Source organism: Callithrix jacchus, chromosome 16 (genome assembly GCF_049354715.1).
Source record: "Callithrix jacchus isolate 240 chromosome 16, calJac240_pri, whole genome shotgun sequence".
Lineage (NCBI taxonomy): Eukaryota > Metazoa > Chordata > Mammalia > Primates > Cebidae > Callithrix > Callithrix jacchus.
Genome location: NC_133517.1, coordinates 353,166 through 378,604, shown reverse-complemented (window position 1 = coordinate 378,604; position 25,439 = coordinate 353,166). Strand labels below are relative to the sequence as shown.

The 25,439-nt window shown below is 35.6% G+C and overlaps 1 pseudogene across 1 annotated transcript; it reads right to left on the bottom strand.

The window, feature by feature from the left end:
• Positions 1-1,087: 1,087 nt before the first annotated feature.
• Positions 1,088-2,436, bottom strand: LOC100399067 (chromodomain Y-like protein pseudogene; annotated as a pseudogene). Its single transcript, XR_013528222.1, has one exon. The product of XR_013528222.1 is annotated as a chromodomain Y-like protein pseudogene (transcript).
• Positions 2,437-25,439: the final 23,003 nt, after the last annotated feature.

Sequence of the window (25,439 nt, the reverse complement as noted above, 5' to 3'; positions counted from 1 at the left end):
TTGAAAACCCAAGTGAATGGGCTTCAGGGAGCTTCTGTATAGCAGAATATGTAGAGTGTGTTAAAAATGCTGTGCATACAAAGGTGTACACCAGTAATTAAAAATTAAAAATATATGTAATTAATAAGAAAAACTTTTTGCATATTTTGAAAGAGTGTCTGAATTTAATAGGGTGTTTAGAATTTTAACTTATTAAATAAAACATACTTCAAGTTAACTTTGGAACGACGTTGTAAACATTATTACTTTGACATTTCTACGTAAATGATTTTATGATTCACTAATACTGCCCAACAGACTCCAGTCTAGGAAGCTAGTGGTTTATTTAAGTTACCTAACAGTTAGACAATTAAAAATAAAAGAAAAATTAATTGATATGCCAGCATTACCCTTTAGCATGTTTTACTTGAGGTACTGATTTTCAAATTGTTTTTTTTTTTTTGAGAGTGGGTCTCAATCTGTCTGCATGGCTGAAGTGCATGGTGCCACCTCAGTGCACTGCAACGTCCAACTCCCAGTTTCAAGTGATTCTCCTGTTCAGCATCCAGAGTAGCTGGGATTACAGGCACACACCTGTACAATTACAACTTTTTGTAATGGTAATAGAGACATGATTTTAGCATGTTCCCTAGGTTGGTCTCAACTCCTTAGCTCAGAAAATCCAATCACCTCAGCCTCCCCAAATGCTGAGATTACAGGCATGAGCCACTGCACCCAGGTGATTCTTCTCTTAAAAATACTTATCCTGAAATATGTTTTTTGATTCAGAATTTTCTGTCTCTGAAGAGTTTGTGCCTTCATGAAGAGAAGTGCAACATATCAGGTTGTCCTGTGTTTATATTTGTGGGATAGGAATAGAGGCTGCCTCATGCTCTTTTAGACTCAGCATGCTAGCAGAAACAAACAGATGCTATTTCAGTATTTTATGTAACTCAAAATTAAAGAAACACACTTTTAAAAAAATATAGTATTAGCCATAAAGGAAACTGGAGCTTAAAGTAAGAGTCTAGTGCTCACCAGTATACCCTTAGATTTACATAAGTGAATAAAATAATAATACTTGAGCAAACAAAAAGTTTTTCCATTATTTATTTTAATTTTACAATACTGAAATTGTCACTGATAACAAATAGTTTGGATGGTTTTAGTTCAGCTCACAAGCATTAATTATGTGTGAACTTTTCTCCAGCTCTGAGGATGGATTAGTGCATCTTCTATCTAATAATGAATTCTGCTCAGTGTAGTTCAGTGTCAAGAACAGACTAACTGAGAATCAAAACGTATCAATTTTATTTCGCACATAGTTCATCATATATTCCATTCCTTTTGCTGATCCCCAGATTTCCTTCAGGACTTCACACTCTCTCTCATTGGCCTGTTTCAACTCTATCTTCATGTTATGGTGCACAAGAGCTTTGGAATTCTCCAGAACAAATGAATTGCATGAAGCAATCTCCTGAATTCGAACCATAACTTCTTGTGTGAAAGTTTCAGGCCAAAACACCTGAGAGACGAGGCCTTTGGCACATGCTTCTTGGGCATTCATCTTCCACCCATTGATCAACATTTCGTTGGCAGCTGCTCTACCCATTATTTTTGGAAAAGTAATTGTGGAACAGCCATCTGGACTCTGCCCAAACCTTGTGTAAGGGGTTTGAAACCAAGCCTTCTCATTAGCCCAAACCACATCACAGAGAGGCAGTATAGATGCACCTAGTCCAATGGCTGGGCCATTGACTGATACGATGATAGGTTTCTGAAACTCAATAAAAGAATTCACAAAGTTTTTGATGGTGTCCACTAGTTTAACACTAGCTCTTTTTCTATTATATTTTAAATGCTTCACAAAGTTATCGAAATCAAGACCACAGCAAAAGACACTGCCAACTGCACTGAGCAGCACAAACTTACTGTCATCAACAGCAGCTCTATCCAGAGCACTCTGAATTTCATTCATTACCTCTCTGTTCAAGGTGTTATTATGTGTTGATCTGGTTGATAGTAAGATCTGAGTGAAACCATCTTTCTTTCTCACCGCAATGTCTTTGTACGTGCGGGCACTTTCCATCAGCCTCATGCTGAAACGCACTCTCTTGTCAAAACGCTGGTCTCTTCCATCATCTACGACTTTTCTCTTTTTATCTCTCATGGTTGAACAGATATTGGTGTTTGTTTTTCGATTTGCTGTTAACAAATCTGTAAATGGTACTGCTCCACTGATCTACCAATCGCTGAGCACGAATAAGTCTCTCCCACTTTCTATGCCCTGCTGGGGTAGAAGTTGTATGAAGCAGCAGTTATAGTATGTGATTTGTCTTCCTGTGCTTACTCCCTGGTAGGACACTTCGGGCATTGACCCAGGATGCCTCTATGCAGGGTTAGGTAACCTCAAGAGAAAGCAGCTGAGTCCACGGCTCCCGCTCTCTTGTTTAATGTAGAAAGCTTTCTAGGGAACCGTAACTATTTCCTTTGCGGTTGCTATGACAACTAAATTTAACATTCTAAAGTCATAAAACTTAAAGTCACACTAGTGTTTCTTCAGTAACACACTAGAATTACAATTTTTATACTTCAATGCCCATCATTTCACTTATTGAGTTCTCAGATTTACTTTTGCATGCATTTTGTGTCAAAAATGAAAAAAAGCAATAGTTTAAAGTACATCTGTCTTTTTTAATCGTGTAAAAAATCGTGTAGTTGTGCATGGATAAAACATTTTATTGCTTCTATAATTGCCCACGTGTGCATCTTAACCTTCACCTTTATTTCTTTATACAACTGTCTAGTGTTCTTTTACTTCATCCTTATGTAATTCATGAAGGATTTTTCTAAATTCCGTCTAGTTCAACAAACTTTCGCAGCACTGATCTGGGAATGTCATAATTGATGGAGAGTTGTTTTTGGCATAAGATTTCTGTTTGTAAGGTTTTTTGTGTCAACACTCATAATATACTGGCCCAATGCAGTTTTGCTTTTCATTACAGCACCTGGTATAGATACGCTAAATGCTCTTTGGGCTCTCATATTTCCAATAAAGAATCTTTGGGTTATCTATGAGAGTGCCTTTTATTGATGAGGGTCATTTTTTTTCTGTAACAGTTTTCTTCGAGTCATACAAGAAGGAATCATAGTAAAGTTCAATGTGTTAGACACCAACTTACTTTAATTATTGTTAAGTTAACTAACTAAAGGAGTTTTCCACTTAAAACAAGTGTGTTCAATTCATTCTTGCCAGGACTTTATATATGTAAAACATTAGAATTTTCTAAGTTTTAATTGGATATAAGACAACTGCAGTTCAATGGATGATTCTGACTCATAAAACTATGCTATAATATAAATATCTGTTTCTCTCTTTAGGAAATAGTGATGATAGGTTTGCCTGTATTCAGAGTTTCGTTTTGCAAAGGAGTCAATGAGATGATGTATTTAAAATCACTGTGAGCACTATAAATCCCTATCTGGCTTATGTAAAATTACAGACAACCTAAACATCAATCACCATCTTAGGGGTGAATTACAAAAATTGGAGCACATTGAACTCTAAGTTATATAGCTAAAAGATAGGCAAGAAACAGACATTCTTATACTGATTGGTGTGTTACTATGTATAAAACTAAGTTTAAAATATTCTGTTGTATATTTACATTTTATACAAAGTGAATTATAAATAAACAGCTATATGTATATAAATGTGCATACAAGGAGATAGTCTCTGTACCAGAAATATTAAATTGTTAGAAAGATAAAAATTTTTAGTATATTTTATTTTGAAAATACAAATTCACCATGCATAAACATAAACAAATAAATTGACAACATGTCTTCTTAAAGAATAAACTTCTAAAAATGTTTCCTTACAATTTTCATGTATTAGCTAAAAAAATCAAATGTAGCAAGAAAAAGAAATCTTTAAACAGGAAAAAAGCCCTCTCCTCTCTCTCCACAGATTCCACAGGACAATTGAAGTTCTGATATTTTAAGCACTGAGTTTACCTAGAATCTCTTACAATGTGATTCAGAATATCCTCAAACTGAAAAAACATATAAAACTACTTGATGAAAAAATATAAATCACAGTCAGTATTTTGTAAATGACAAAATAAAATGTTAAGGTATTGTTAATGAACAAAAATACCCTTATACAATAAATAATCACCATTTATTGCTTCGTTGAAACAATTTAGTATCAGTTTGAAATTTCTTACGTAAGCTAAATAGCTCGTGCTACAATTAGTTCAAAACCAGCATAAATAGTAGCAGGTAAACTGTAGCTTGAAAAAGCCTGCCAACCTGATAGTTCTTTGCTTCCTTTATATTGCTTGAAATTGTGTATGCAGAACAGATGAAATAATTAATTGATTCCTACTAAGTTGAAAGAACACATAACATATTACTACAAACTATAGTGTGGAAAAAACATGTTATTTCAGAGAAAATACTTCTAAGTTTGTTGAAAATAATTTAACATATTACTATATCTTGTAATAATTTCACTTTATTTTTGAAAAAATTATTCTGACAAAAATACTATATACAATTTAATAAGCGTGGTCTCTTTCCTAGAGAAGATGTTATACAGTAATTTTTAAAAGGTAAGAATTTTACATTTTATGTAAATGTACTTTTTAAATTTACTTTTAAAATCACATATAAAAATAAATTTATTTACATAGAGTGCGTTAAAATTATATTATTTTTATAATATTAAAAGACAAAAACATCACGAAATATATATGTATATATATCATATATATGTGTATATATATTATATATGTGTGTATATATCATATATATGTGTATATATATTATATATGTGTGTATATATATCATATATATGTGTATATATGATATTTATACATTATATATAATATATGTGTATATGTATATATATGTGTATATATATTATATGTGTATATATATATCATATACATGTGTATATATATGATATATATATATAAAATAAAGCTGGGCAAGATAGATTTCTTTAATGGAATTGTATTTAAAAATCATGTGCAGTGTTTTTTTCCTATAATTTCAAAACTTTGGAAGGCCCGAGTAGGTCTTCTTTGAGGTGGTTTTTTTATTTCAGGTCAAGATTTTAAAACAAGCCTGGCCCACAGAATAAAACCAAACTCTACTAAAAATACCAAAACTTGGTCAGGCATGGTAGCACATGAATGTATTTGCATCTAATTGAAAGGCTGAGAAATGAAAATCACTTGAACCTGGAAGGCAGTAGGTTGCAGTAAGGCAAGATAATGTCACTGCACTCCAGGGTGAGCACCAAAGTGAGATTTCGTCTTAGAATATAATAAGTAGGATAAAGTAAGATAAAATAAAATAAGATACAATAAAACTCAATTAAGGAAACTGAATTTATATGAGAAAAATTATACTGCTCATTGCTTTTTATAGCTTTTTTTTTAATCACTTCTGATTTGTAATTCCTATATCTCTTAAATAAAGTGAGGCACACCGTTTACATTTGCTGTAAACTTTTCAGAATTGGAAGTCTTTTAAAAAATAAAGGAGGCCAGGAATAAAGAAAGAACATCAAGTTATGACTCAAAGACATAATACTTACAGAGCTCAACTACATAGATTTGCTGACAAATATTTCTAAGGTCATGATACATAGTTCAGTACAAAACTTCAGAACTTAATGTAAATACATTAAACATATCACAACAGTGATACATTTTCTCCTGAGTTTGAAACTTAGTGTCTTTATTGTTAACCCAAGAGGGACTTCGAAAGCTCAGTTCTTCAATGCCCATTTCACATGTGTTTTCAACACTATCCGGCAAAAGAAGATATATTATAGGCCCAACTTAAAATAAGAATAGAGAAAAAGATGGGGAGTAAAAACAACAGAAAATCTGCGGGATCTCCTGCACAATTTCTCAAACATTTCAAGTTGATTTTGTTTTTTCTTTAGAAATCTTTAGAATATACAATATCAGCAATTTTGCTCTAAGAATACACAAACAAATTTGATTTTCACATTTGTGGGAAAAATAGATTGCTGTGACAGTGTGCAGAAGGGGCCAGAAATGCTGGTCAACATCCTACAATGCACAGCAAATGCTCACAATAAAAAATTATCTAAAAACAAAGTTACAAAAGGCAGGATTTAAAAATATTGTTCAATAGCTAAGATTTATTATCTACTGGCATAAAAATACTCATCTGAATCACAAACAATTCAGAAATATATTATTATACAACTCTGTATAAGAAAAAATAAAACACTAACTTGGTTCCTCTTTTCTAAACCTAATAAACCATACCATCCAAGTATTACTATGGGTGTAGCTTTACGTTTAGTACAATCTTCATACAAGATGTTCACCAACACTTGGTTAACAGCCACTGTTCCAAGAATAATTGGATTAGAAGTTCTGATATTACAGTCTATCTTACCCCTAGGATGTTGAATTTAACCCATATGGAGGTGGCTAATCATACTGGCAGGAAGTAAAAGAGACAGACAGAACGTAAAATTTTAAATTGGTTATCCCACATTTGTGGTTGGTTGCTTGGGTTTTATTTTGTTGAATCTCTGCAGTGTGGCATGCATATCTGCCTGGTTATATTTTCTGTGCAATAAACTTCTCCAGGACAGAAACTAGGCATTGTGTATTTCTGCATCACACACCAAAGACAGAGGAAACCACACAGAAATCTTAGATATTTGTAAAACAATGGTATTTTGCTTTGCTCTGTGGCTACAATATTAGGACTTTTGAAGCTTTTGTTTATGCTCCCCCTCCTTTCTTTCACTAGCTACTGTGAATTGTTGTATTTGTTAAGGCTTAATAATTCTTATTCCATTATGTAAATTATCTCATGTAATTTGCAAAACTGTATTATTCTCAGAAAAGTTACTGAATCATAGAAAGGCTGAGTAACCTATTCCTCTGAAGAGACTTACATTGCAAAAAACTCATTTATCTCCTGTCTACTTGACCTAATTTTACAATATTATGTAAGTGTGTCTTATTATTTTGTTACTCTTTTAAATAACTTCTCTGTGAAGGCATAATAGCCCATGTTTGAAATAAGCAATAATAGTAAAAGTGAGAAGTAAAATGCTTTGAAATGAAGAAATATAAAATAATGCACACTTTTCTTCAGTTACATTTAGTATTTGCTTTAATTTCTTTCATTATATTTTTAAAGTTAAAGTAGTAAATCACTGACCCATTTTGGGTTTTAGTCTTGTTGTTCCCCTGAAGAGTTTATTTGAATATTTGTATTAACGAAGACAAACCAGAATTAAATAAGACACGAGACAGAAAAGATTACGCCATTAGAGTCTTAAGACACCTTAAAGTCATCTCTGTTCACTTGCTGTTTTTCAAACTACAATACAATATACCCAGAGAATTTTGGTAACAGTGAAGGTAAAATTTAGGTGGGTGATATTTCAGTCTTATGAAAACCTCAATACGTTACCTAAACACTAAGCAGAAAATGGCTCAATTTAAGGGACAGTACATTAAGTGTAATTAGTCAGGAGTTATAAACACCAAGTATTGCATATTTTTATTCACATGTGGGAAATAAAAAGTTGATTTCATGGAGGTAGAAACAATCATGGCAGGTCATTGTAGGCTGGGAAAGACACTATGCAAACAAATAAATGAGTAAGTTAATAAGTTTAAAAATACAGTAAGAAGAAATAGTTTATAAAGTTTGATTGTATAGCAGGGAGATTATAGCTATAAATAATTTATTACATATTTCGAAATAATGAAAAGTATAGATTTCAGATATCCATGACCAATAAGTGCTACATCTCTGCAATGACAAACATACCAATTACCAAGATGCCAATTAAGAATGTGGTCATTGCGCATTGTGCATGTCTAACCAAATATCATTTGCACTTTGTAAATACGTAAAATTATAATGAAGCCATTTAAAAAATCAACAAATGGAGGTTCATTTCAATAGGAAATTTTACTAAATCAGGCCATTTCTGAATTGTAAAAAGCTCTTTCCCTCAGTACTTCAGGACAGTGTGGTCTAAATTCGCATTTTGGAAGTTCTTGCCACATGTTCTTTGGGCAGACTAAAGCAATGGCCCAAAACTCACACCTGCCACTCTTCAGCACTGGGTGGAAATTTTGATTCAGGAAATTCCTGGATGCCATGAAACAGTGTGTACAATTTGAATGATAATGACAGCCGTGTCTTGCCTCGGTGTTGAGACTGCTTCTATGACTGAAGACCGTAAAATAATTTTAAAACCTGCAACACTTATAATACATTGGGAGAATTAAGAAAACAATTTAATGAGGAAGTCCTCAGAAGAATTCAAAGATAACATAAAAAATATGTTACCACAGAAGTGTAAGGATGTGCTCATCCTGTTCAAGAGAAAGTCGTCCCTTATTTTCTCGGATCAAATTTGGACCCACCTCAGGAATTACTGGATCCCCCAGTCACATGGGCAATGCCCTTGGAGCAACCCCCTATTCACCACCAACAACCGGCTTGGCTGACTAATGTCAGTTTCAAGATCAGTGAACAATGCTCCATTTAGCAGATTTTTATAGAGAACAGAAATGAAAAGACTAATTGAAAGTGGAGTGAGAAAATTAGCTCAATGATTGAACTGCAAGCTGTTATTTTACGATTGATTAAAAATGTTAAGCCATTATTTTTAAAAGGAATTCATGAGTAGTAAATAGTAACCAATGTCCGGACATGAAGACAATAGAAAAGTCGGCTAAAAAGAAGGTGAAAGGATGTGACACGTGTACATTCAACAAGCTGTGTCACATACTAGCACAGCTGCTTAATAGTTAAACTTTAAGAAATATACTAAAAAAAGACATGTTGGTATCCATTTGAATGATCCTCTGTAGGATGATTGGGAAATGATTAGAACGAGTAACTAGACACTATAATGTATTCCCTTGAGGTGACAGCATTATAAATGTGCAGCAGTAATGCAGAGTCAGAATTAAGCTACATATATTTCTCTTGTACACTTTATGGAACACAAATTCCAGAAACTTGTCTAGACCAGAAGAGAAACATAGATTGCAAATACCTATGGCCCAAACAGAAAGACTCTTAACATAGCTGGGTTACAATGTACGATTATCAGTAGTGCTGAGAGTGTATTTTTAGGTCTTGACTAATGTAGACAGCACGTTGCATTTATAGTGATCGATATTACTGATTAAAATAATTTAAAAATCAAAACATAACACATTGTAACCAATCTGGACAGACAAATTGCCCTCTTTTAAACTATGCAACACATTTTCTGGCTTTTTGTGTCTAAAAATAACCATAGAGATTTTACATCAAATTAAAGCATTATATGAATTATATAAAATCAGAAAAGGCTATATTTTAACTAAATTTCTACAACCAATAACAAAAGTTTTAAAATAATAAAGAAATAAACTATAACAATTATTGCTTTTTAGAGAAACTGTGATTGACTAGCCATTTAATCAGAAATCTTGGTTTAATGGCACTTGAAACTACTGTGGATTCTGATGATATGCACTTCACTGGCATTACATAAAGCAAAGTTTTAGCAGCTTCATCTAATGTATTCTTTTAAGAAATACCTCAAACACATAAAATATAATCTCCTGTGCTTCATACATATTGACATAAAATTTTTTTGCCTATTGGTTTTACTATTTTAGAATTTATATTATGAGTACATTGATATTCTTTATCTCAAAAACAAATGGAATTATCAAACATTAAATGTGAAGTCTATGTGTACAATTAAAATCTGCTTGCTTTTCACATTTTCCCCCCATTTTATATTTTCTACCCATGATTCAACATTCTAGACATATGTGTCCAATTTGTAATCTTTAGGTGTCCGATGTGGTTTTAAAGTGGAGTCTGCTGAAACAGATTATTTCATCAGTAAATTTTACTACTATTCCCTCAATTTATCAAATCACATCCCAAACGTAAGTCTCATCACCCCTTGCTGCTTCTCCACTTCCTCCAATATCCAATTATCAACATCTATCCACATACATGTCCAGATTGCAGTTTCCCTAATACAGAAAATCTGCAAATTTCTTCTAAGTATAATTTTGAAAACGTCCTTGCCATGGCCTATTGTTATAGCCAGTGAGACATTTCTAATTTAGTCTGTCTGTAATCATGTAAGGATTCATCCAGTCAAACTGAATATCTCACATGATTGCTAAGAAAACAACTTGTGTCAACAGTAAGTCTTTACCCACTAGTGACTGTGTTTAAAAAAAAAACCTTAATAATCGATCCTTTAGTCCTGCAATATGCTTTTTCATCTCCAAATCTAAGTCACATACTTTCTGTAATAGGCTGCAGAGCACTTTGAATTTTCTTTGTTTATTCTAATGATTTGTATCCGACCGGAACTCTGTATTCAGTGCTGTGTTCCCAAAAGCATAATTAATACACATTTAAAGTACTTTATCTAATACAAAAAGCTCTATTAGAAAAGGCTTTTGAAAACAAGGTTGGTATTGTAACTCACTTTCTGAGGTAATAAAATCTTATTTAAAGGAAGCTATTTAAATGTTCATTTATTACCCTTCATCTTTAAAGGGAATATCTACTACTCTTCATAGAAACACTAGTATGTTTCATCATATGGTACCTTTTCGGGGCCTTACAGGGAATTATACACTATGTGATACAAATGTGTTGTCTTACTTTTCTCAAATTTAAAAATCTCTAAAGCCTAATAGACACTGTCCTAATGACTCTAGATGTATGAGTGCACACTGACTGTTGGCAATTAAAATTACTCTTAGTTTATAATGTAAACCAACAATGTATTTTGTGTGAGCAACTAATATCTCAAATTGAATTTTGAAAAACAAAATTAGTAACTTTCAATTTCATTTTTTTTTTTCAGGAAAATTGCCACATTTTTATTTCAGGTAACAAAAATGATATAGTTATGATACACAATGACCAAAGAATCCAATAAAGCAAGTTCTGCAAATGAATAGAAGGTACTCTTTCTTTAAATGAGACTACAAAATAGCAGCTGGTTTTAAAAACAAAGACAATTGTTTTACATTTAATAGGCTACCACTGGCCTCTGCTAAGATCCCCAAATATATTCCTCAGCTCACATAGATTCCAGAAAGTCAAACTTTTCAATATTATGCACACTTTCCCTTTGCATCCAAAAAAATTCTCATTTAGTAAAGTGGGGATATGAAATGCACAGTGATAATCCTGGTTAGTAAGTGATTTTAATTATATATCATATGTGGATCCTGGGACCTAGTCAGATGTGTACACAAAGTTTGATTTTTTAAAATCTACTTCCCTGTGTCCCAGGTCTTACCTATCTGGAAAGCACACCTTGGAACATTTAGCAAACCTAGCATCTAATTTCTTCTGTTCAGGCCACCTATTTATGTCGTGATAACACTTGAATTTTACCAGTAATCTTTAAGACGATGTTTATGTCTCAAAGTCACATGAACAAAAAAAGTTTAAGTGCTTATTTTCTAAGCCAATTACCCTAGAAATTCTTATTATAGATACTACACACAACACACATGTAGCAACCCAAACAGATGGAAGATTCAGAGATTTCTAATGTCAGTTTTATAATTGGGTTGCTGTTCTCAGGTTGGAGCCCTTGGAGAAACACAGCCACTAGAATAAATTTTTAGGGTCTAATAAGCAGACACAGCTGAAGGTATTTAGCTCACTTTCTATGGGAGTCTTTTTCTTAGTGTGGGGTGTGAGGCAGTTTATATATATTTTATGTGGCCAAGAACATGCTTCTCATATGTATTTATTTATCATATTATTTTATTTAGTTAGTTAGCTAGTTATTTATTTAGTTAGTTAGTTAATTAGTCAGTTAGTTAGTTACGTATATCTGAATGGCCTTGCTGTATTTTATTTTATTTTTGCAAATCTGGATGGCCATGCTGTAATTTTCATCACTTCTCAGATTTGTAACTACCATTAGCCATCTCATACAGTGCATTTTCTATCTAGTTATTACCAAAGTCCCCTCAAAATGTGAAGTAATTTTACACAACCCAACTCAAAATGTTAGATAATGCAACACACAACAGCACAGAGCCTTTGATTTTGAGAGAAAACTATCCCCTTTTAATTTTGGAGGTTTCAAGGAAAAACAGATGTTTAGGGTGTGTGTGTGTGTTTCTCAACGTGGGTCTGTGGTAGGTATTATCTTTTTCCTCATGAATACCACGCTATCAGAAGTTACCTTTCTGGTTTCTCACATGTGCATTAAGATTGGTTAGACCATTAAATAAAGAAAAATAATTTGGTGAATGAAGTAGAAAGGAGACCCTCTATTTTAGAAAAAGAATTAAATATATTCATAACTTGAATACCCAATCCTAATTAAGCTGAACACTTATCTAAAATATTCATTAAACTCTTTTACTACTTTGCAAGCAATTTAAATTTTAATCTTTTGAGGTGTACATAAAGTAACCTCACAGACAAAACCAACAAGCCGTAATTAGGTTGTAACTTAACCTTGAGCACACAGGGTATTTTCAGAGGAATGACAGGCAGCTTTTGAAACAGTCTTTGCAAAATTGTGACTGAAACAGGAAAGAGAATTGCCCCAAACAACTTTATTTTGTTTTTCTATCCCAAGATATTCTTTCTTACCTCTGGGTTTGGACTGGACCAACTTTAGGAGAAGCTGGTTTACAGTCTACAGTCTAAAGCAGATATAATAGCAACTGCTTCCCAAGATATACTTTCCTCTTGACTGGGAACCAGATCAAGAAGCTAGGAGCTGGAGGATACTAAATTCGACCCTCCCTAAGCTGCTTGATTCTACTCTATATTTTGCTCTTATCAGCTGTGCTAAAGCATTTACCAATATAGAATTTGTTCTCATTAACTTCTGGACTTAAAACAAACTAATTAAGAAAGGTCTTTAAACACAAGAGATTCGAAGCCTAAATGGATCAAATGGCAAATTTCCTGCCAGTGGAACAATATGGAGATTGACATGTGGCTACAGAACACATCATACTTCTGATTGCTAGAGGCAGAAACTTTGAAAATGAGAAGATATTTAGAGCCTGATGTTAATAGTGAAAAAACAAACTGTGATGCTGCTGTGCAGAAAAAAGGAAAAAAGTGTACATCATAGAGAATTTCCATTTCCAGTATGTGGTTATGTTGGCTTAGAAATGCTATGTACCTTGATGAGGATAGCATTGAATCTATAAATTACTTTGGGCAGTGAGGCCACTTTTACAATATTGATTCTCCCAAACTATGAGCATGGAAGGTTTTTTCATCTGTTTGTGCCTTCTACTATTTCCTTGATCAGTGGTTTGTAGTTCTCTCTGAGGGGGCCCTTTGCAGCCTGTGTTAGTTGTATTTCCAGGTATTTTATTTCATTTGCAGAAACTGTGAATGGCAGTTCATTCTTGATTTGGCTCTCTTTAAGTCTGTTATTGGTGAATAGGAGTGCTTGTGATTTCTGCACAGTGATTTTGAATCTCAACCACCTTAAAATTTATATGGAATCAAAAGGGAGCCCACATAGCTAAAACAATTCTAAGTAAAAGAAGAAAATGGGAGTCATCAAGCTATCTGACTTCAGCCTATACTGAAAGGTTACAATAATCAAAACACAATGGTACTGGTACATAACAGAGATATAGACCAATGGAACAGAACAGAGGACTCAGAGGCAAACCACCCGTCTACAACCATCTGATCTTTGACAAACCTGATGAAAACAAGCAATGGGGAAAGGATTCCCTATTTAATTAGTGATGTTAGAAAAACTGGCTAGCCATGTGCAGAAAGCAGAAACTGGCCCCTTCCTGACAACTTACACTAATATTAACTTCAGATGGATTAAAGACTTAAACATAAGATCTAACACCATAAAAACCCAGAGGAAACCATAGGCAAAAACACTCAGGACATAGGAATAGGCAAGGACTTCATGACTAAAACGCAAAAAGCATTGTCAACAAAAGCCAAAATAGACAAATGGGATCTAATTACCCTCCAGACTTTCTTTACAGCAAAAAAAACATTGTTAGAGTGACCCAGCCACCAACAGAATGGAAAAACGTTCTTTCAATCTACCCATCTGACAAACGCTAATATCCAAAATCTGCAAGAAACCAAAACAGGTTTACACACACACAAAAACAAACAAATCGATTCAAAAGTGGGTCAATAACAAAACAGACACTTTTCAAAAGAAGACATACATGAGACCAACAAACACATGAAAAAATACTCATTATCATTGCTCACTAGAGATATGAAAATCAAAACCACATTGATATACCATCTCAATCCAGTTATAATGGCCATGATTATAAAATCTGGAGACAACAGATGCTGGAGAGGATGTGGAGAAATGGGAACATTTTTACCCAGTTGGTGGGAGTGCAAATTAATTCCACGATTGTAGAAAATGGTGGCAATTCGTCAAAGCCTAGAAATAGAAATTCCATTTGACCTAGCAATCCCATTATTGGGTATATATCCAAATGATTTTAAATTGTTCTATATAAAGACATACGCACATGTATGTTTATTGTAGCTCTGTTTACAATAGCAAAGACTTGGAACCAACCCAAATGTCCATTGATGATAGACTGCACAAGGAAAATTTGGCACATATACATCATGGAATACTATGCAGCCATACAAATTGATGAGTTTGTGTTTTTTTTAGGGACATGGATGAATCTGGTTACCATCATTCTCAATAAACTGACTCAAGAAGAGAAAATCCAACACAACGTGTTGTCACTCACAGGTGAGTCTTGAAAAATGAGTACACATAGAGACATAGATGGGAGCATTCCACATTGGTGTCTGTTTGGGTGGAATGGGGGATGGACAGTTGGGGGTGTGGCGGTTGGAAAGGGAGAACATGGGGAAAAATGCCAGACACAGGTGAATGAGGAATGAAGGCAGCCAAAAACATTGCCATGTATAAACCTATAAATCAGTTATGCATGTTCTGTACATGCAACCCAGTACCTAAAGCACAATTACATATATATGTAAATATATATGTGTATATATATGCAGATATATAAATATATATACATTTACATATGTAAATATATATGTATATAAATACAGAAACACACACGCAGACACTTACACTCATATTCATGTTGGTGGCGTATAAGCACACAGATATATGTAGGTGCATTATATATATATACACATACATACATATATATATCTTTGTATAAATATATATATATACAAATTGCAATCACACACACACACGAACACACATACAAACTGTGGACTTAAAATACTAAAATTTGTTTTAACTGCCGAAAGCCAACATTTATAGTGCTGTGGCATTACATTTCACTCTTTGTTCTTCACCACAACTTCTCTTTAAAGTAAAGATAGGAGTGGTGCTAACTAGAGATGCAGTAATTCTGTCTCACTGAGACGAGGGACAGTGGTTATTACTTCAACTATCACACTTTTATTTTTGTCTAGTTATAATTTGCCCCTGCTTCTTCTAAACTTTCTTTTTACTTTCTGCTTTAAGTAGCAGGTCCTTGCCTGAAATGACAGCTGTATGCTTATCACTCTTTCTTATTTTTGCAGCAGAAATTTCCAGATGTTGTGTAAATGAATTACAGTGGGGATCCCTGCTGCACAACTTTTCAGAAACAGCATTAATGGTGAATTTGATGTTACACAACTGATGGTGTCACAAGCTAAGGATTGACAAGACTCATCATTCAGTTTTCCTGGATAGCTGGGGTTAAAATGGGATATGAATTTGGACAGTCAGATTCCTCAGAACAGAGACCCACTGCTCTCATCCTACCATATGCATTTATTTTCAAGTTGTGCCTAAGTATTTAGTTGTTGGAGTCAATGATCCACATGGAAAATCCTGATTTCTTATCCTGGGATGCAATGACACAGCACAATGGTCCTTTCAACTAGGTAGACATGCTAAGATAGATACCACATTCTAGTTCTCAAACTGTATTTTCAGAGGGTGATCTGACAGGCATGGTTAAATACTGAACAGGAATAATGTTAAAGAAATTTAGCAAGGCCTGCCTCACACCTTTAATCGCAGCACTTTGGAAGCCAGAGGCTAGTCACAAAAGTTTGAGACCAGCCCAGTTTGATTTTTTAAAGAGATTTTAAACCACATTGTTCTGAAAACTGCAAGAATCAGTCAAGCATGGTAGGGGACCCATCTAACCCAAGCTGGTTAGGAGGCTGAGCCAGTAAAATCACTTGAATCTCAGAGACAGAGGTAGTAGTAATCGGAGATATTATCACTGCACTTTTGGCTGGAGGACAGGCTAAGATTATATCACAAACAAAAAACAACAATAAAAATAGGCTGATGCATAAAATAATAGCACATGAAATGATGAACTTAAGTGAACAACAGAACAACAAGAAAGAAAGAAAATTACATTTTAGAAAAGGTAGGATAATCAGACAGGTGAAAATGTGAACTACAATATCATAAGGTCAAGGGCAGAATAAGGCAAGTGTCAAACAAACAACAACGACAGCAACAACAAAATGAGCACAGGGAAGAAAAGAGACGGGCGATGAAGGGAAAAGAAGTGAGCAAATGCAAAACATAAAATAGTCAGCATGATTAGAGTATCTGTCCGATGCTATATCTTCCTAAATCGTCTCTATTTATGTTAAACTAGCTTAAACTCTTTCAACGGCAAAAATTACTTCAAATCGGCTGTCCCAAAGGAACAACATAGATGGTCTGCACCTTGGGTCATCATCTGAATAAAGTAGATGGAGTAGATGTACTTCACCCTCTCCAATAAATGCAATTAATATCCCTGAATGCTGTACACAAAGAAAACACAAGTCTCTGAAAGGACATAAACTGGAGAGAAAACTTAAGACCTAGCAAGCGATAAGATGTTTGAGTTTCCTGGATATTCCTTGCCTATAGATCTCACAGACTTGATCCTGAAGAAGATGGTACCCCAAAATGTAATTAGTCACAGACAAAAATTTCCCCAAAGCCCAAATTTAATTGCCACAGGAATACGAAAGGTACATAAGACAATAATATTGTATTTCATAGCCATCCTATATTGGCCAAACAATACAACACAAAACAAAGCAAGACAAACACCTAGCCAAGGCAGAAAGTCCGAGTGAGAACTTTGATTGCACCAGGGAGCAATGTAGCGCCCTAACCCAGTTCTGAAATGGAATCCGAAAAGGTAGTGTATAGAGCTAGAAAAGGTAGTGTATAGAGCTAGTGTTGGTAACAAAATAGTCTTCTCCTCCCAGCCAGGGAGGTATGAGCAAGGCTTTGGGTGCAGCTTGAATCTGCATATTTATTTATCAATAATGAGTCCTGCCTTTGGTGTCAAAGAAAACGAAGAAGCAAATTTGGAATGGTGCCCCTACTGGACAAGCAGACCCTTTCGTCTATCAGGGTGGCATCAGACAAAGCTAGCAACAAATGCAAAATAAAGTGTCATAGCTCCAGAATCTCCTAACAGTGCCTCAAATGTTTAACTTTCTAATAAAAATCTCTTATCTTTTCAAGAAAAAGAATGTCTTGCCCTTCAATGAAACAACATAATAAATATTAACACAGAAATGTCAGTGCTAGTATTACATGATAAGTGCAGATATTTTTCCTTTTTTCCCTTTGGCTAAAAATCTGCATGCCCATGGCACCTATGCCTTATTTCTTGTTCTGCATGCAGGAAAAATTAGGTACACACACAAGTGAAGAGTAAAAGAAAAAGAGTTCTATTTAGTGTTAAAAGAGCTCAGAGGAGTGGGTAGCTTCTCTCTAAAGCACTTCTTCCCATTAAGTGTTCAGCTCTTAGCTGAGAGGAGAATCTAAAGAAGGTGGCTCCTCTCTGTAAGCACAATTATTTGAATATCTCTGCAAGTCTCTGAAGCTCACTGTTGCAGCTGCTTCTCTCAGCAGAGAAGGTAATGCTCTCTCTCTGCAGGTGATCTTCCCATTGTCTCAGGCTGTTATCAGGAAGGGTACTGCTTTCCATAGCAGAATTGCTTTTCAGTCTCTGTATTAATATTTCAGAGGGCAGAAGTTTTAAACTTTGATTTTACACAGTTTATCAGGTTTGCTTTTATGGCATATATTTTTGACTTCACATACCGTAAGTCTTTGCGACACCTAAGAGGGTTAACATTTCTTTATGATTCATTTATTTCTTCTGAAAAAGCTTTACAGACAGTGTCATAATTTTATGTTAAACTCAGGTCTATAAGTCATTGTGAGTTAATTTCTGTAGGGTAAGGTTTATGTTCAGGCTTTTTTTTCCAGGAAGCTACTGATTTCCACTTCCTCTGCCACCATCTGTTGAAAGACTTGTTTCTGCACTGATTTGTGTTTGCCAGCTTTGTACCCTTTCACTTGGTCATTCCCATGCCAGTGTTGCTCTATTCCTGGGCTTTCTGTTCTGCTGCTTTTTATTTATGTACTTAATTTTGGTATGAATCCACCGCTATGCCACTACCAAATTGCCTTGATTACTTTAGCTGTGTAATAACTCTCTGAAATATTGTTGATGGATTCCTTATACTGTAAACTTCTTCTTGAAAATGGTATGTGCTATCCTAGAAAGTAAGTTTGCATAATCTGCAAAATTTCTGGCTGAGATTTTGAGCTAAATTGCATCAAATATATAGGTCAAGCTGGGGAGAAATTAACAAAATATATTGAGACTTCACATCTATGAACACAGTGTGTTTTTTTTTCTACTTTGATTTCTTTCACTGGTGTTCTATAGGTATCACCACCAAGATCCTATACCCGTATGCTTTTTCGTAATGTATATACAAACCTTTCTTGTTTTTGGAAGCAGGTGTAGATTGTACAGTTGCTAATTTGTGGTCCCGCTGATCTGTTAAGTGGGAAAATAGCAGAGTGCTAACTAGTTTAGATTCACTTCAAATATTCAGTGCATAAGAGATTGCATATTGGTAGATGCTTAAGTCCCCACCAAAGCCTCCTGACAGGATAGGGCCAGACAGTAGGGAGTGCAGGCAGAAAGCACAGAGCAATCCATCCTACTTAGCTTTGGCTCTTTGAAAACTATTGTTATTGGGTGGACCTAGATGCTCAGCTTGCTACTGAACTGAATGGATACTTGTTAGGGTATTGGAGTATGGTCCTCTGCTTTCCTCCGGGCAAGTGATAGAACATTAGCTGCCTACTCTGTCTTCACAAGGAATCACAGCATCATTGAACTGAGAGAAGATTGTCTTGTACATGTTTCCACAGAATCTGCAGTAGGAGATATTTCTGTGGTGTTTATCCATAGTAGCTTGGTTATTCCCTCTAGAAGAGTTCTATGTGGTTTTGTGTGATTAGCTTACCCTCCCCTGGGAGAGAACAGGGCTTCAGTGAATCCCTTTCTTGTCTGTGCCTCTTGGAGATTCTGCATTGAAGCTTCTACGGTCCATTACCAGGGATACAGGAAAGGCAATAAGAAAACTGAATAAATCTACCATACCATCACTCTTCAAATCTTATACTTCCTAGACAAACTCTCTTCCTCTTTTTATCTTTGAGAGTCTGTCTTTGCTTCTTGTGGTTATATCTGTGGTGTTTTACATGTCAAGATAAAAGACTGGGGTGTTGAATTGCAACTGGAATGTCTAGAAGGAGAAAGTTTGAAGAATGCTTTTAAAATATTATGCAAAACAAATTTCACAAAGCAATATATGAGAAGATACAATTAAAGATAAAAAAGATGAGATTTACCTAAAGTAAAGTGATCTTATAGAATAAAGCCTTCAAATTTAAATAATCTCAAAGATGTCTTTACAATTTATATCAATTAGACAGTGATTTACAGAGTATGCACAATATAGGTCAATGAAGAAAATATAAAATACTTGCCATACACTTGTGGGAAAGAAGGTGATAATGCCTCTGGAAAATACCAACAAAAATCTCTACTTCTTTAAATGGAGAAGGGATATGGGAATAGTGCCTTCCTCATAGGTTGTATTTGTTAAGTAACAAATAATTTAATAGAAATAAGGTATTTATTTCTAGTTTTCTGGAACAAATCAAACATTTGCAAAATTAACTCTTATGAAAGACAGAGAGTATAAGTGCCACAAAAAAATTGTATTTAAAAAAATTGAGCTATTGGATCCAAGATGGCTAAATACATACAGCTCCTGCACACCACACCCAGTGAGAGAGATGCAGAAATCCAGAAATCTACTAACTCTAACAGAGTTACCAGGTGCATTTCAATGGGTCTGCTACAATGATGAGCAAAACCCACTCAGGGCAGACTGAGGTGGGGAGGAACTTTCACCCAGAAAGTTCATCTGACTGGTGAGTCAGAGGCTTCCCCTCTGGCACTGCAGTCCATATTTCGCCCTTCTTGCAAAGCCTCAGCCACACACAGAAACAGGGTTCTTTTCCAGTCAAGGACCAGAAATTATAAGCACGGAGATGAATACTAATCCAGGATGATGTCCTGGATTGGCACACAGACCTAAACAGATGCAAAAGCACAAAAGGTAGAAGGGATAACAGGCGGAATGAGCTATTGACTTCTACCCCGCCCAGAAATAGAGGGAGCTGTAAGTGTGAGCAGTTAGCTGAACACCTACTCCATGACTGGAGAGAGAGGAAGCTGAAAGTGGGAGATGGCATGTTGCTGCTGAGTGGGTCTCTAACCCTCCCCCAAAAACCTCAGAGGGCCGAAGCTCTGACTCTGGTGGGTTATGCAGCCAGTGTCACAGAGCTGAATCCTTAATGACCCAGCTCAGTGGAGAAAGGGCACAACCCAACATTAGAGGGGTACGACTGAGCTATATTTTTTAACAAACAACACAAGAAGCCTACATAGCAATGGAATGGTGTTCTTGACAACCCAGCACTGCCTACAGGTCAGCATAAGAGGTGGGCTTAATCTGCCAGTATAAACAAAAAAGATACAGGAGGCTTCCCTATAACATGAAGGAGTCTGTAGAAACCCAGTAGCATCTCCACAGGCTGACAAGCGACCTCATCAAGCAGCCCCCTGACAACACAGCCAGGTAAACACTCAAAGAAGGAGAAAAAAACTGCAGACAAAAGATGAAACCTTCAAAGACCAGAAACACCTCTTCTCCTTCAAGGAATCACAACTTCTCCACAACACAGGATCGCATCATGATTGAGAAGGAGTGCAACAAATTAACAGAAACAGGCTTCAGAAGGCGGATAATAACAAGCTTCTGAGCTAAATAAACATGTTCTAGCTCAATGCAAAGAAACTGAAACCCTGAAGCAAGGTTAGACGAAATGCTAACTAGAATATCCAGCCTAATGAAGAACATAAACGACCTGAGGAAAAACACAGCAAGAGAACTACGTGAAGCAAACACAAGTTTTAATAGCCAAAGAGATCAAGCAGAAAAAAAGGTATCAGAGATTGAAGATCAACTCAATGAAATATAAAGAGAAGGCAAGACAAGTAAAAAAAAAGTGAAGAAAATATGAACAAAGCCTCCAAGAAATAGGGGATTATGTGAAGAGACCTAACCCACTCTTGATCAGTGTACCAGAACATGATGGGAAGAATGAATCCAAGCTGGAAAACATACTCCAGGGTATCATCCAGAAGAACATGCTAAGTCTAGCAAGGCATACCAATTTTTGAATTCAAGAAATACAGACAACTCCACAAAGATATTCCTCAAGAAGAGCAACTTCATGAGACACACTCCTCAGATTCACCAGGGTTAAAATGAAGAAAATCATGCTAAAAGCAGCCAGAAAGAAAAGTCAGGTCACCCACAAAGGGAAGCCAATCAGAATCACAGCACATCTCTCAGCAGAAATCTTGACAGCCAGAAGACACTGGGGGCCAATATTCAGCATCCTTAAAGAAAAGAACTTTCAACCTAGAATCTCATATCCAGCCAAACTAAGCTTCATAAGTGAAAGAGAAATAAAATCTTTTATGGACAGGCAATTACTGAAGGACTTTTGTCACCACCAGACCTGCCCGACAAAACCTCCTGGAAGAAACATAAAGCACAGATGTGAGCAAGTACCAGTCACTTAAAAAGCAAGCCAGTGGGCAAAGACCAATAATGCAATGAAGAAAATGAGTCAAGTGATGGGAAAGAAAAGCAGCCAGTAACAAAAGGGCAGAATCAAATTCACGCACAACAATAGTAACACTGAATGTAGATGGCCTACACCCCACAATCAAAAGACACAGACTGGCAAACTGGATTAAAAAGGCAAAACCCATCACTATGCCGTATTCAGGAAACCCATCTCACATACAAAGACACACATCGTCTCAAAATAAAGTGACGGAAGATTTGCCAAGAAAATGGAAAACAAAACAAAAGCAGGGGTTTCAAGCCTAGTCTCTGACAAAATAAACTTCATACCAACTGAGGTCAAAGGAGACAAAGAAAAACATTACATAATGATAAAAGGATCAATCCAACAAGAAGAGCTAGCTATCCTAAATATATCGGCACCCAACACAGGAGCAACCAGATACATAAAGCAAGTTCTTAACGAACTAAAATGAGATTTAGACTCCCACACAATAGTAGTGGGAGACTTCCAAACTCTCCTTTCAATATTAGACTGATCAAAAAGACAGAAAATTATCGAGGATATCCAGGACTTGAATGTAGTCCTGGACCAAGCGGATCTAACAGACATATGCAGAGCGCTCCAACACAAAGCCACAGACTATACATGTTTCTCAGCACCGCATTGTTCTTGCTCTAAAATTGACCACATCATTGGAAGCAAATCCCTCCTCAGCAAATGCCAAAGGACGGAAATTGCAACAAACAGTCTCCCAGAACACAGGGCAATCAGACTAGATCTCAGGATTGAGAAACACACTCAAGTGAGCACAACCACTTGGAAAATGAACAACTTGCTTATGAGTGTTGAATGGATAAACAATGAAATGAAGGGAAGGCAGAATTAAAGATGTTCTTCCAAACCAGTGAGAATGAAACCACAACCTACCAGAATCTCTGGGACACCTTTAAGGCAGTGTCGAGAGGGAAATGTGTAGCAATAAATGCTGACACGAGAAAGAAGAAAAGACCTAAAACTGACACCCTTTCATCAGAATTGAAAGAGCTGGAAGAAGAAGATCACAAAAACTCAGAAGCTAGCAGAAGACAAGAGATAACTACGATCAAAGCCAAACTGAAGGAGACAGAGACACAAAAAGACCCTTCGAAAATTAATACATTCAGGAGATGCTTTTCTGAAAAGATTAGGGAAATAGACAGACTGCAAACCACGTTAATAAAAAAGAAAAGGAAGAAGAATCAAGTGGATGTAATAAGGAATGATAAAGGGAATATCACCACTGATCCCACAGAAATGCAAACAACCATCGGTGATTACCACAAATGACTATATGCACATAAACCAGTAAACCAAGAAGAATTGGATAAATTCCTAGACACTTGTAGTCTATGAACACTAAACCAGGAGGAAGTTTAAACCCTGAATAGACCACCAACAAGAACTGAAGTAGAGGTAGCAATTAATAGCATAGCAACCAAAAAAAGTCCATGTCCAGATGGGTTCACAGCCGAATTCTATCAGGCGTAAAAAGAGGAGCTGGTTTCATTTCTTCTGAAACTGCATCAGACAATACAAAAAGAGGGAATCCTACCTAACTCATTTTATGAGACCAACATCATTCTACTAAAAAAAAAAAAAAAAAAAAAAACAGGCAGAGATTCAACTAAAAGAGAAAACTTTATGCCAATATCCATGATGAACATCAATGTGAAAATCTTCAATAAACGACTGGCAAACAGATTGCAACAGCACATCAAAAAGCTTATCCATCACGATGAAGTAGGCTTCATCCTGGGGATACAGGCTCGTTCAACATGTGCAAATTCATAAATGTAATTCATCACATAAATGGAACCAAACACAAAAAACACATGATTATCTCCATAGATGCAGAGGTGGCTCTCAACAAACTTCAACAGCCCTTCTGTTGCATAAAACTCTCAATAAACTAGGTATTGACAGAATGTATCATCAAATGATAAAAGCTATATAAGACAAACCTACAGCCAATATCATACTGAATGGGCAAAACCTGGAAGGATTCCCTTTGAAATCAGGTGCCAGACAAGGATACCCTCTCTCGCCACTTCTAATCAATACAGTATTGGAAGATCTAGTCAGAGCAGTCAGGCAAGATGAAAAAACTAGAGCATATTCAATCAGAAAATGAGAAAATCAAACTTTCTCTATTTGGAGATGCCAGGATTGTATATATAGAATATCCCATCATCTCAGGCCAAAATATTCTCAAACTGAAAAGCAACTTCAGCCAAATATCACAGTACAAAATCAATGTGCAGAAATCACAAGCATTCCTATACACCAATAACAGACAAACAGAGAGGCAAATCAGGAGCAAATTGCTATTCATAATTGCTACAAAGAGAATAAAACACCTAGGAATACAACTAACAAATGATCTGAAGGACCTTCTCAAGGAGAACTAAAAACCACGGCACAATGAAATATTGGGTGACATGCACAGATAAAAAAGTATTCCATGCTCATGGATAGGAAGAATTAATATTGTAAAAATGGCCATACTGCCCAAGTAATCTATAGATTCAATGCTATTCCCATCAATTCACCAATGACCTTCTTCACAGAACTGAAAAAATCCCACTTTAAATTTCATATGGAATCACAAGAGAGACACTTCTAAGCAAAAGGAACAAAGACAGAGGCATCACACTGACAGACTTCAAACTATACTACAAGTCTACAGTAATCAAAACAGCATGTCACTGGTACTAAAACAGAGAAATAGACGAATGGAACAGAACAGAGGCTCCAGAGGAAACACCACATGTCTACAACCATCTGATCTTTGACAAACCTCACAAAAAAAAGCAATGCGGAAAGGACTGCATGTTTAATAAATGGTGTTGGGAAAACTGGCTAGCAGTGTGCACAAAGCAGAAACTGGTTTGCTACCTGTCACCTTACACAGAAATTAACTCCAGATGGATCAAAGATTAAAATGTAAAGCCTGACATCATGAAAACACTAAAAGGAAATGTGGGCAAAACCATTCAGGATATAGGCATAGGCAAGGACTTCAGACTATAACACAAGAAGGAATGGCAGTACAAGCCAAGATGGACAAATGGAATCTAATTATAATTCAGAGCTTCTGTACAACAAAAGAAACCATCTTTAGAGACAGTTGGCCACCAACAGAATGGGAAAACTATATGCAATCTATTCATCTGACAAAGGGCTAATAACCAGAATCTACAAAAAGGTGAAATAGATATACAAGAGAAAAGCAACCCCATTCAAAAGTGAGTGAAGGATATGAACAGACACTTTTTAAAAGATGCATATATGAGGCCAACAGACATGAGAAAAT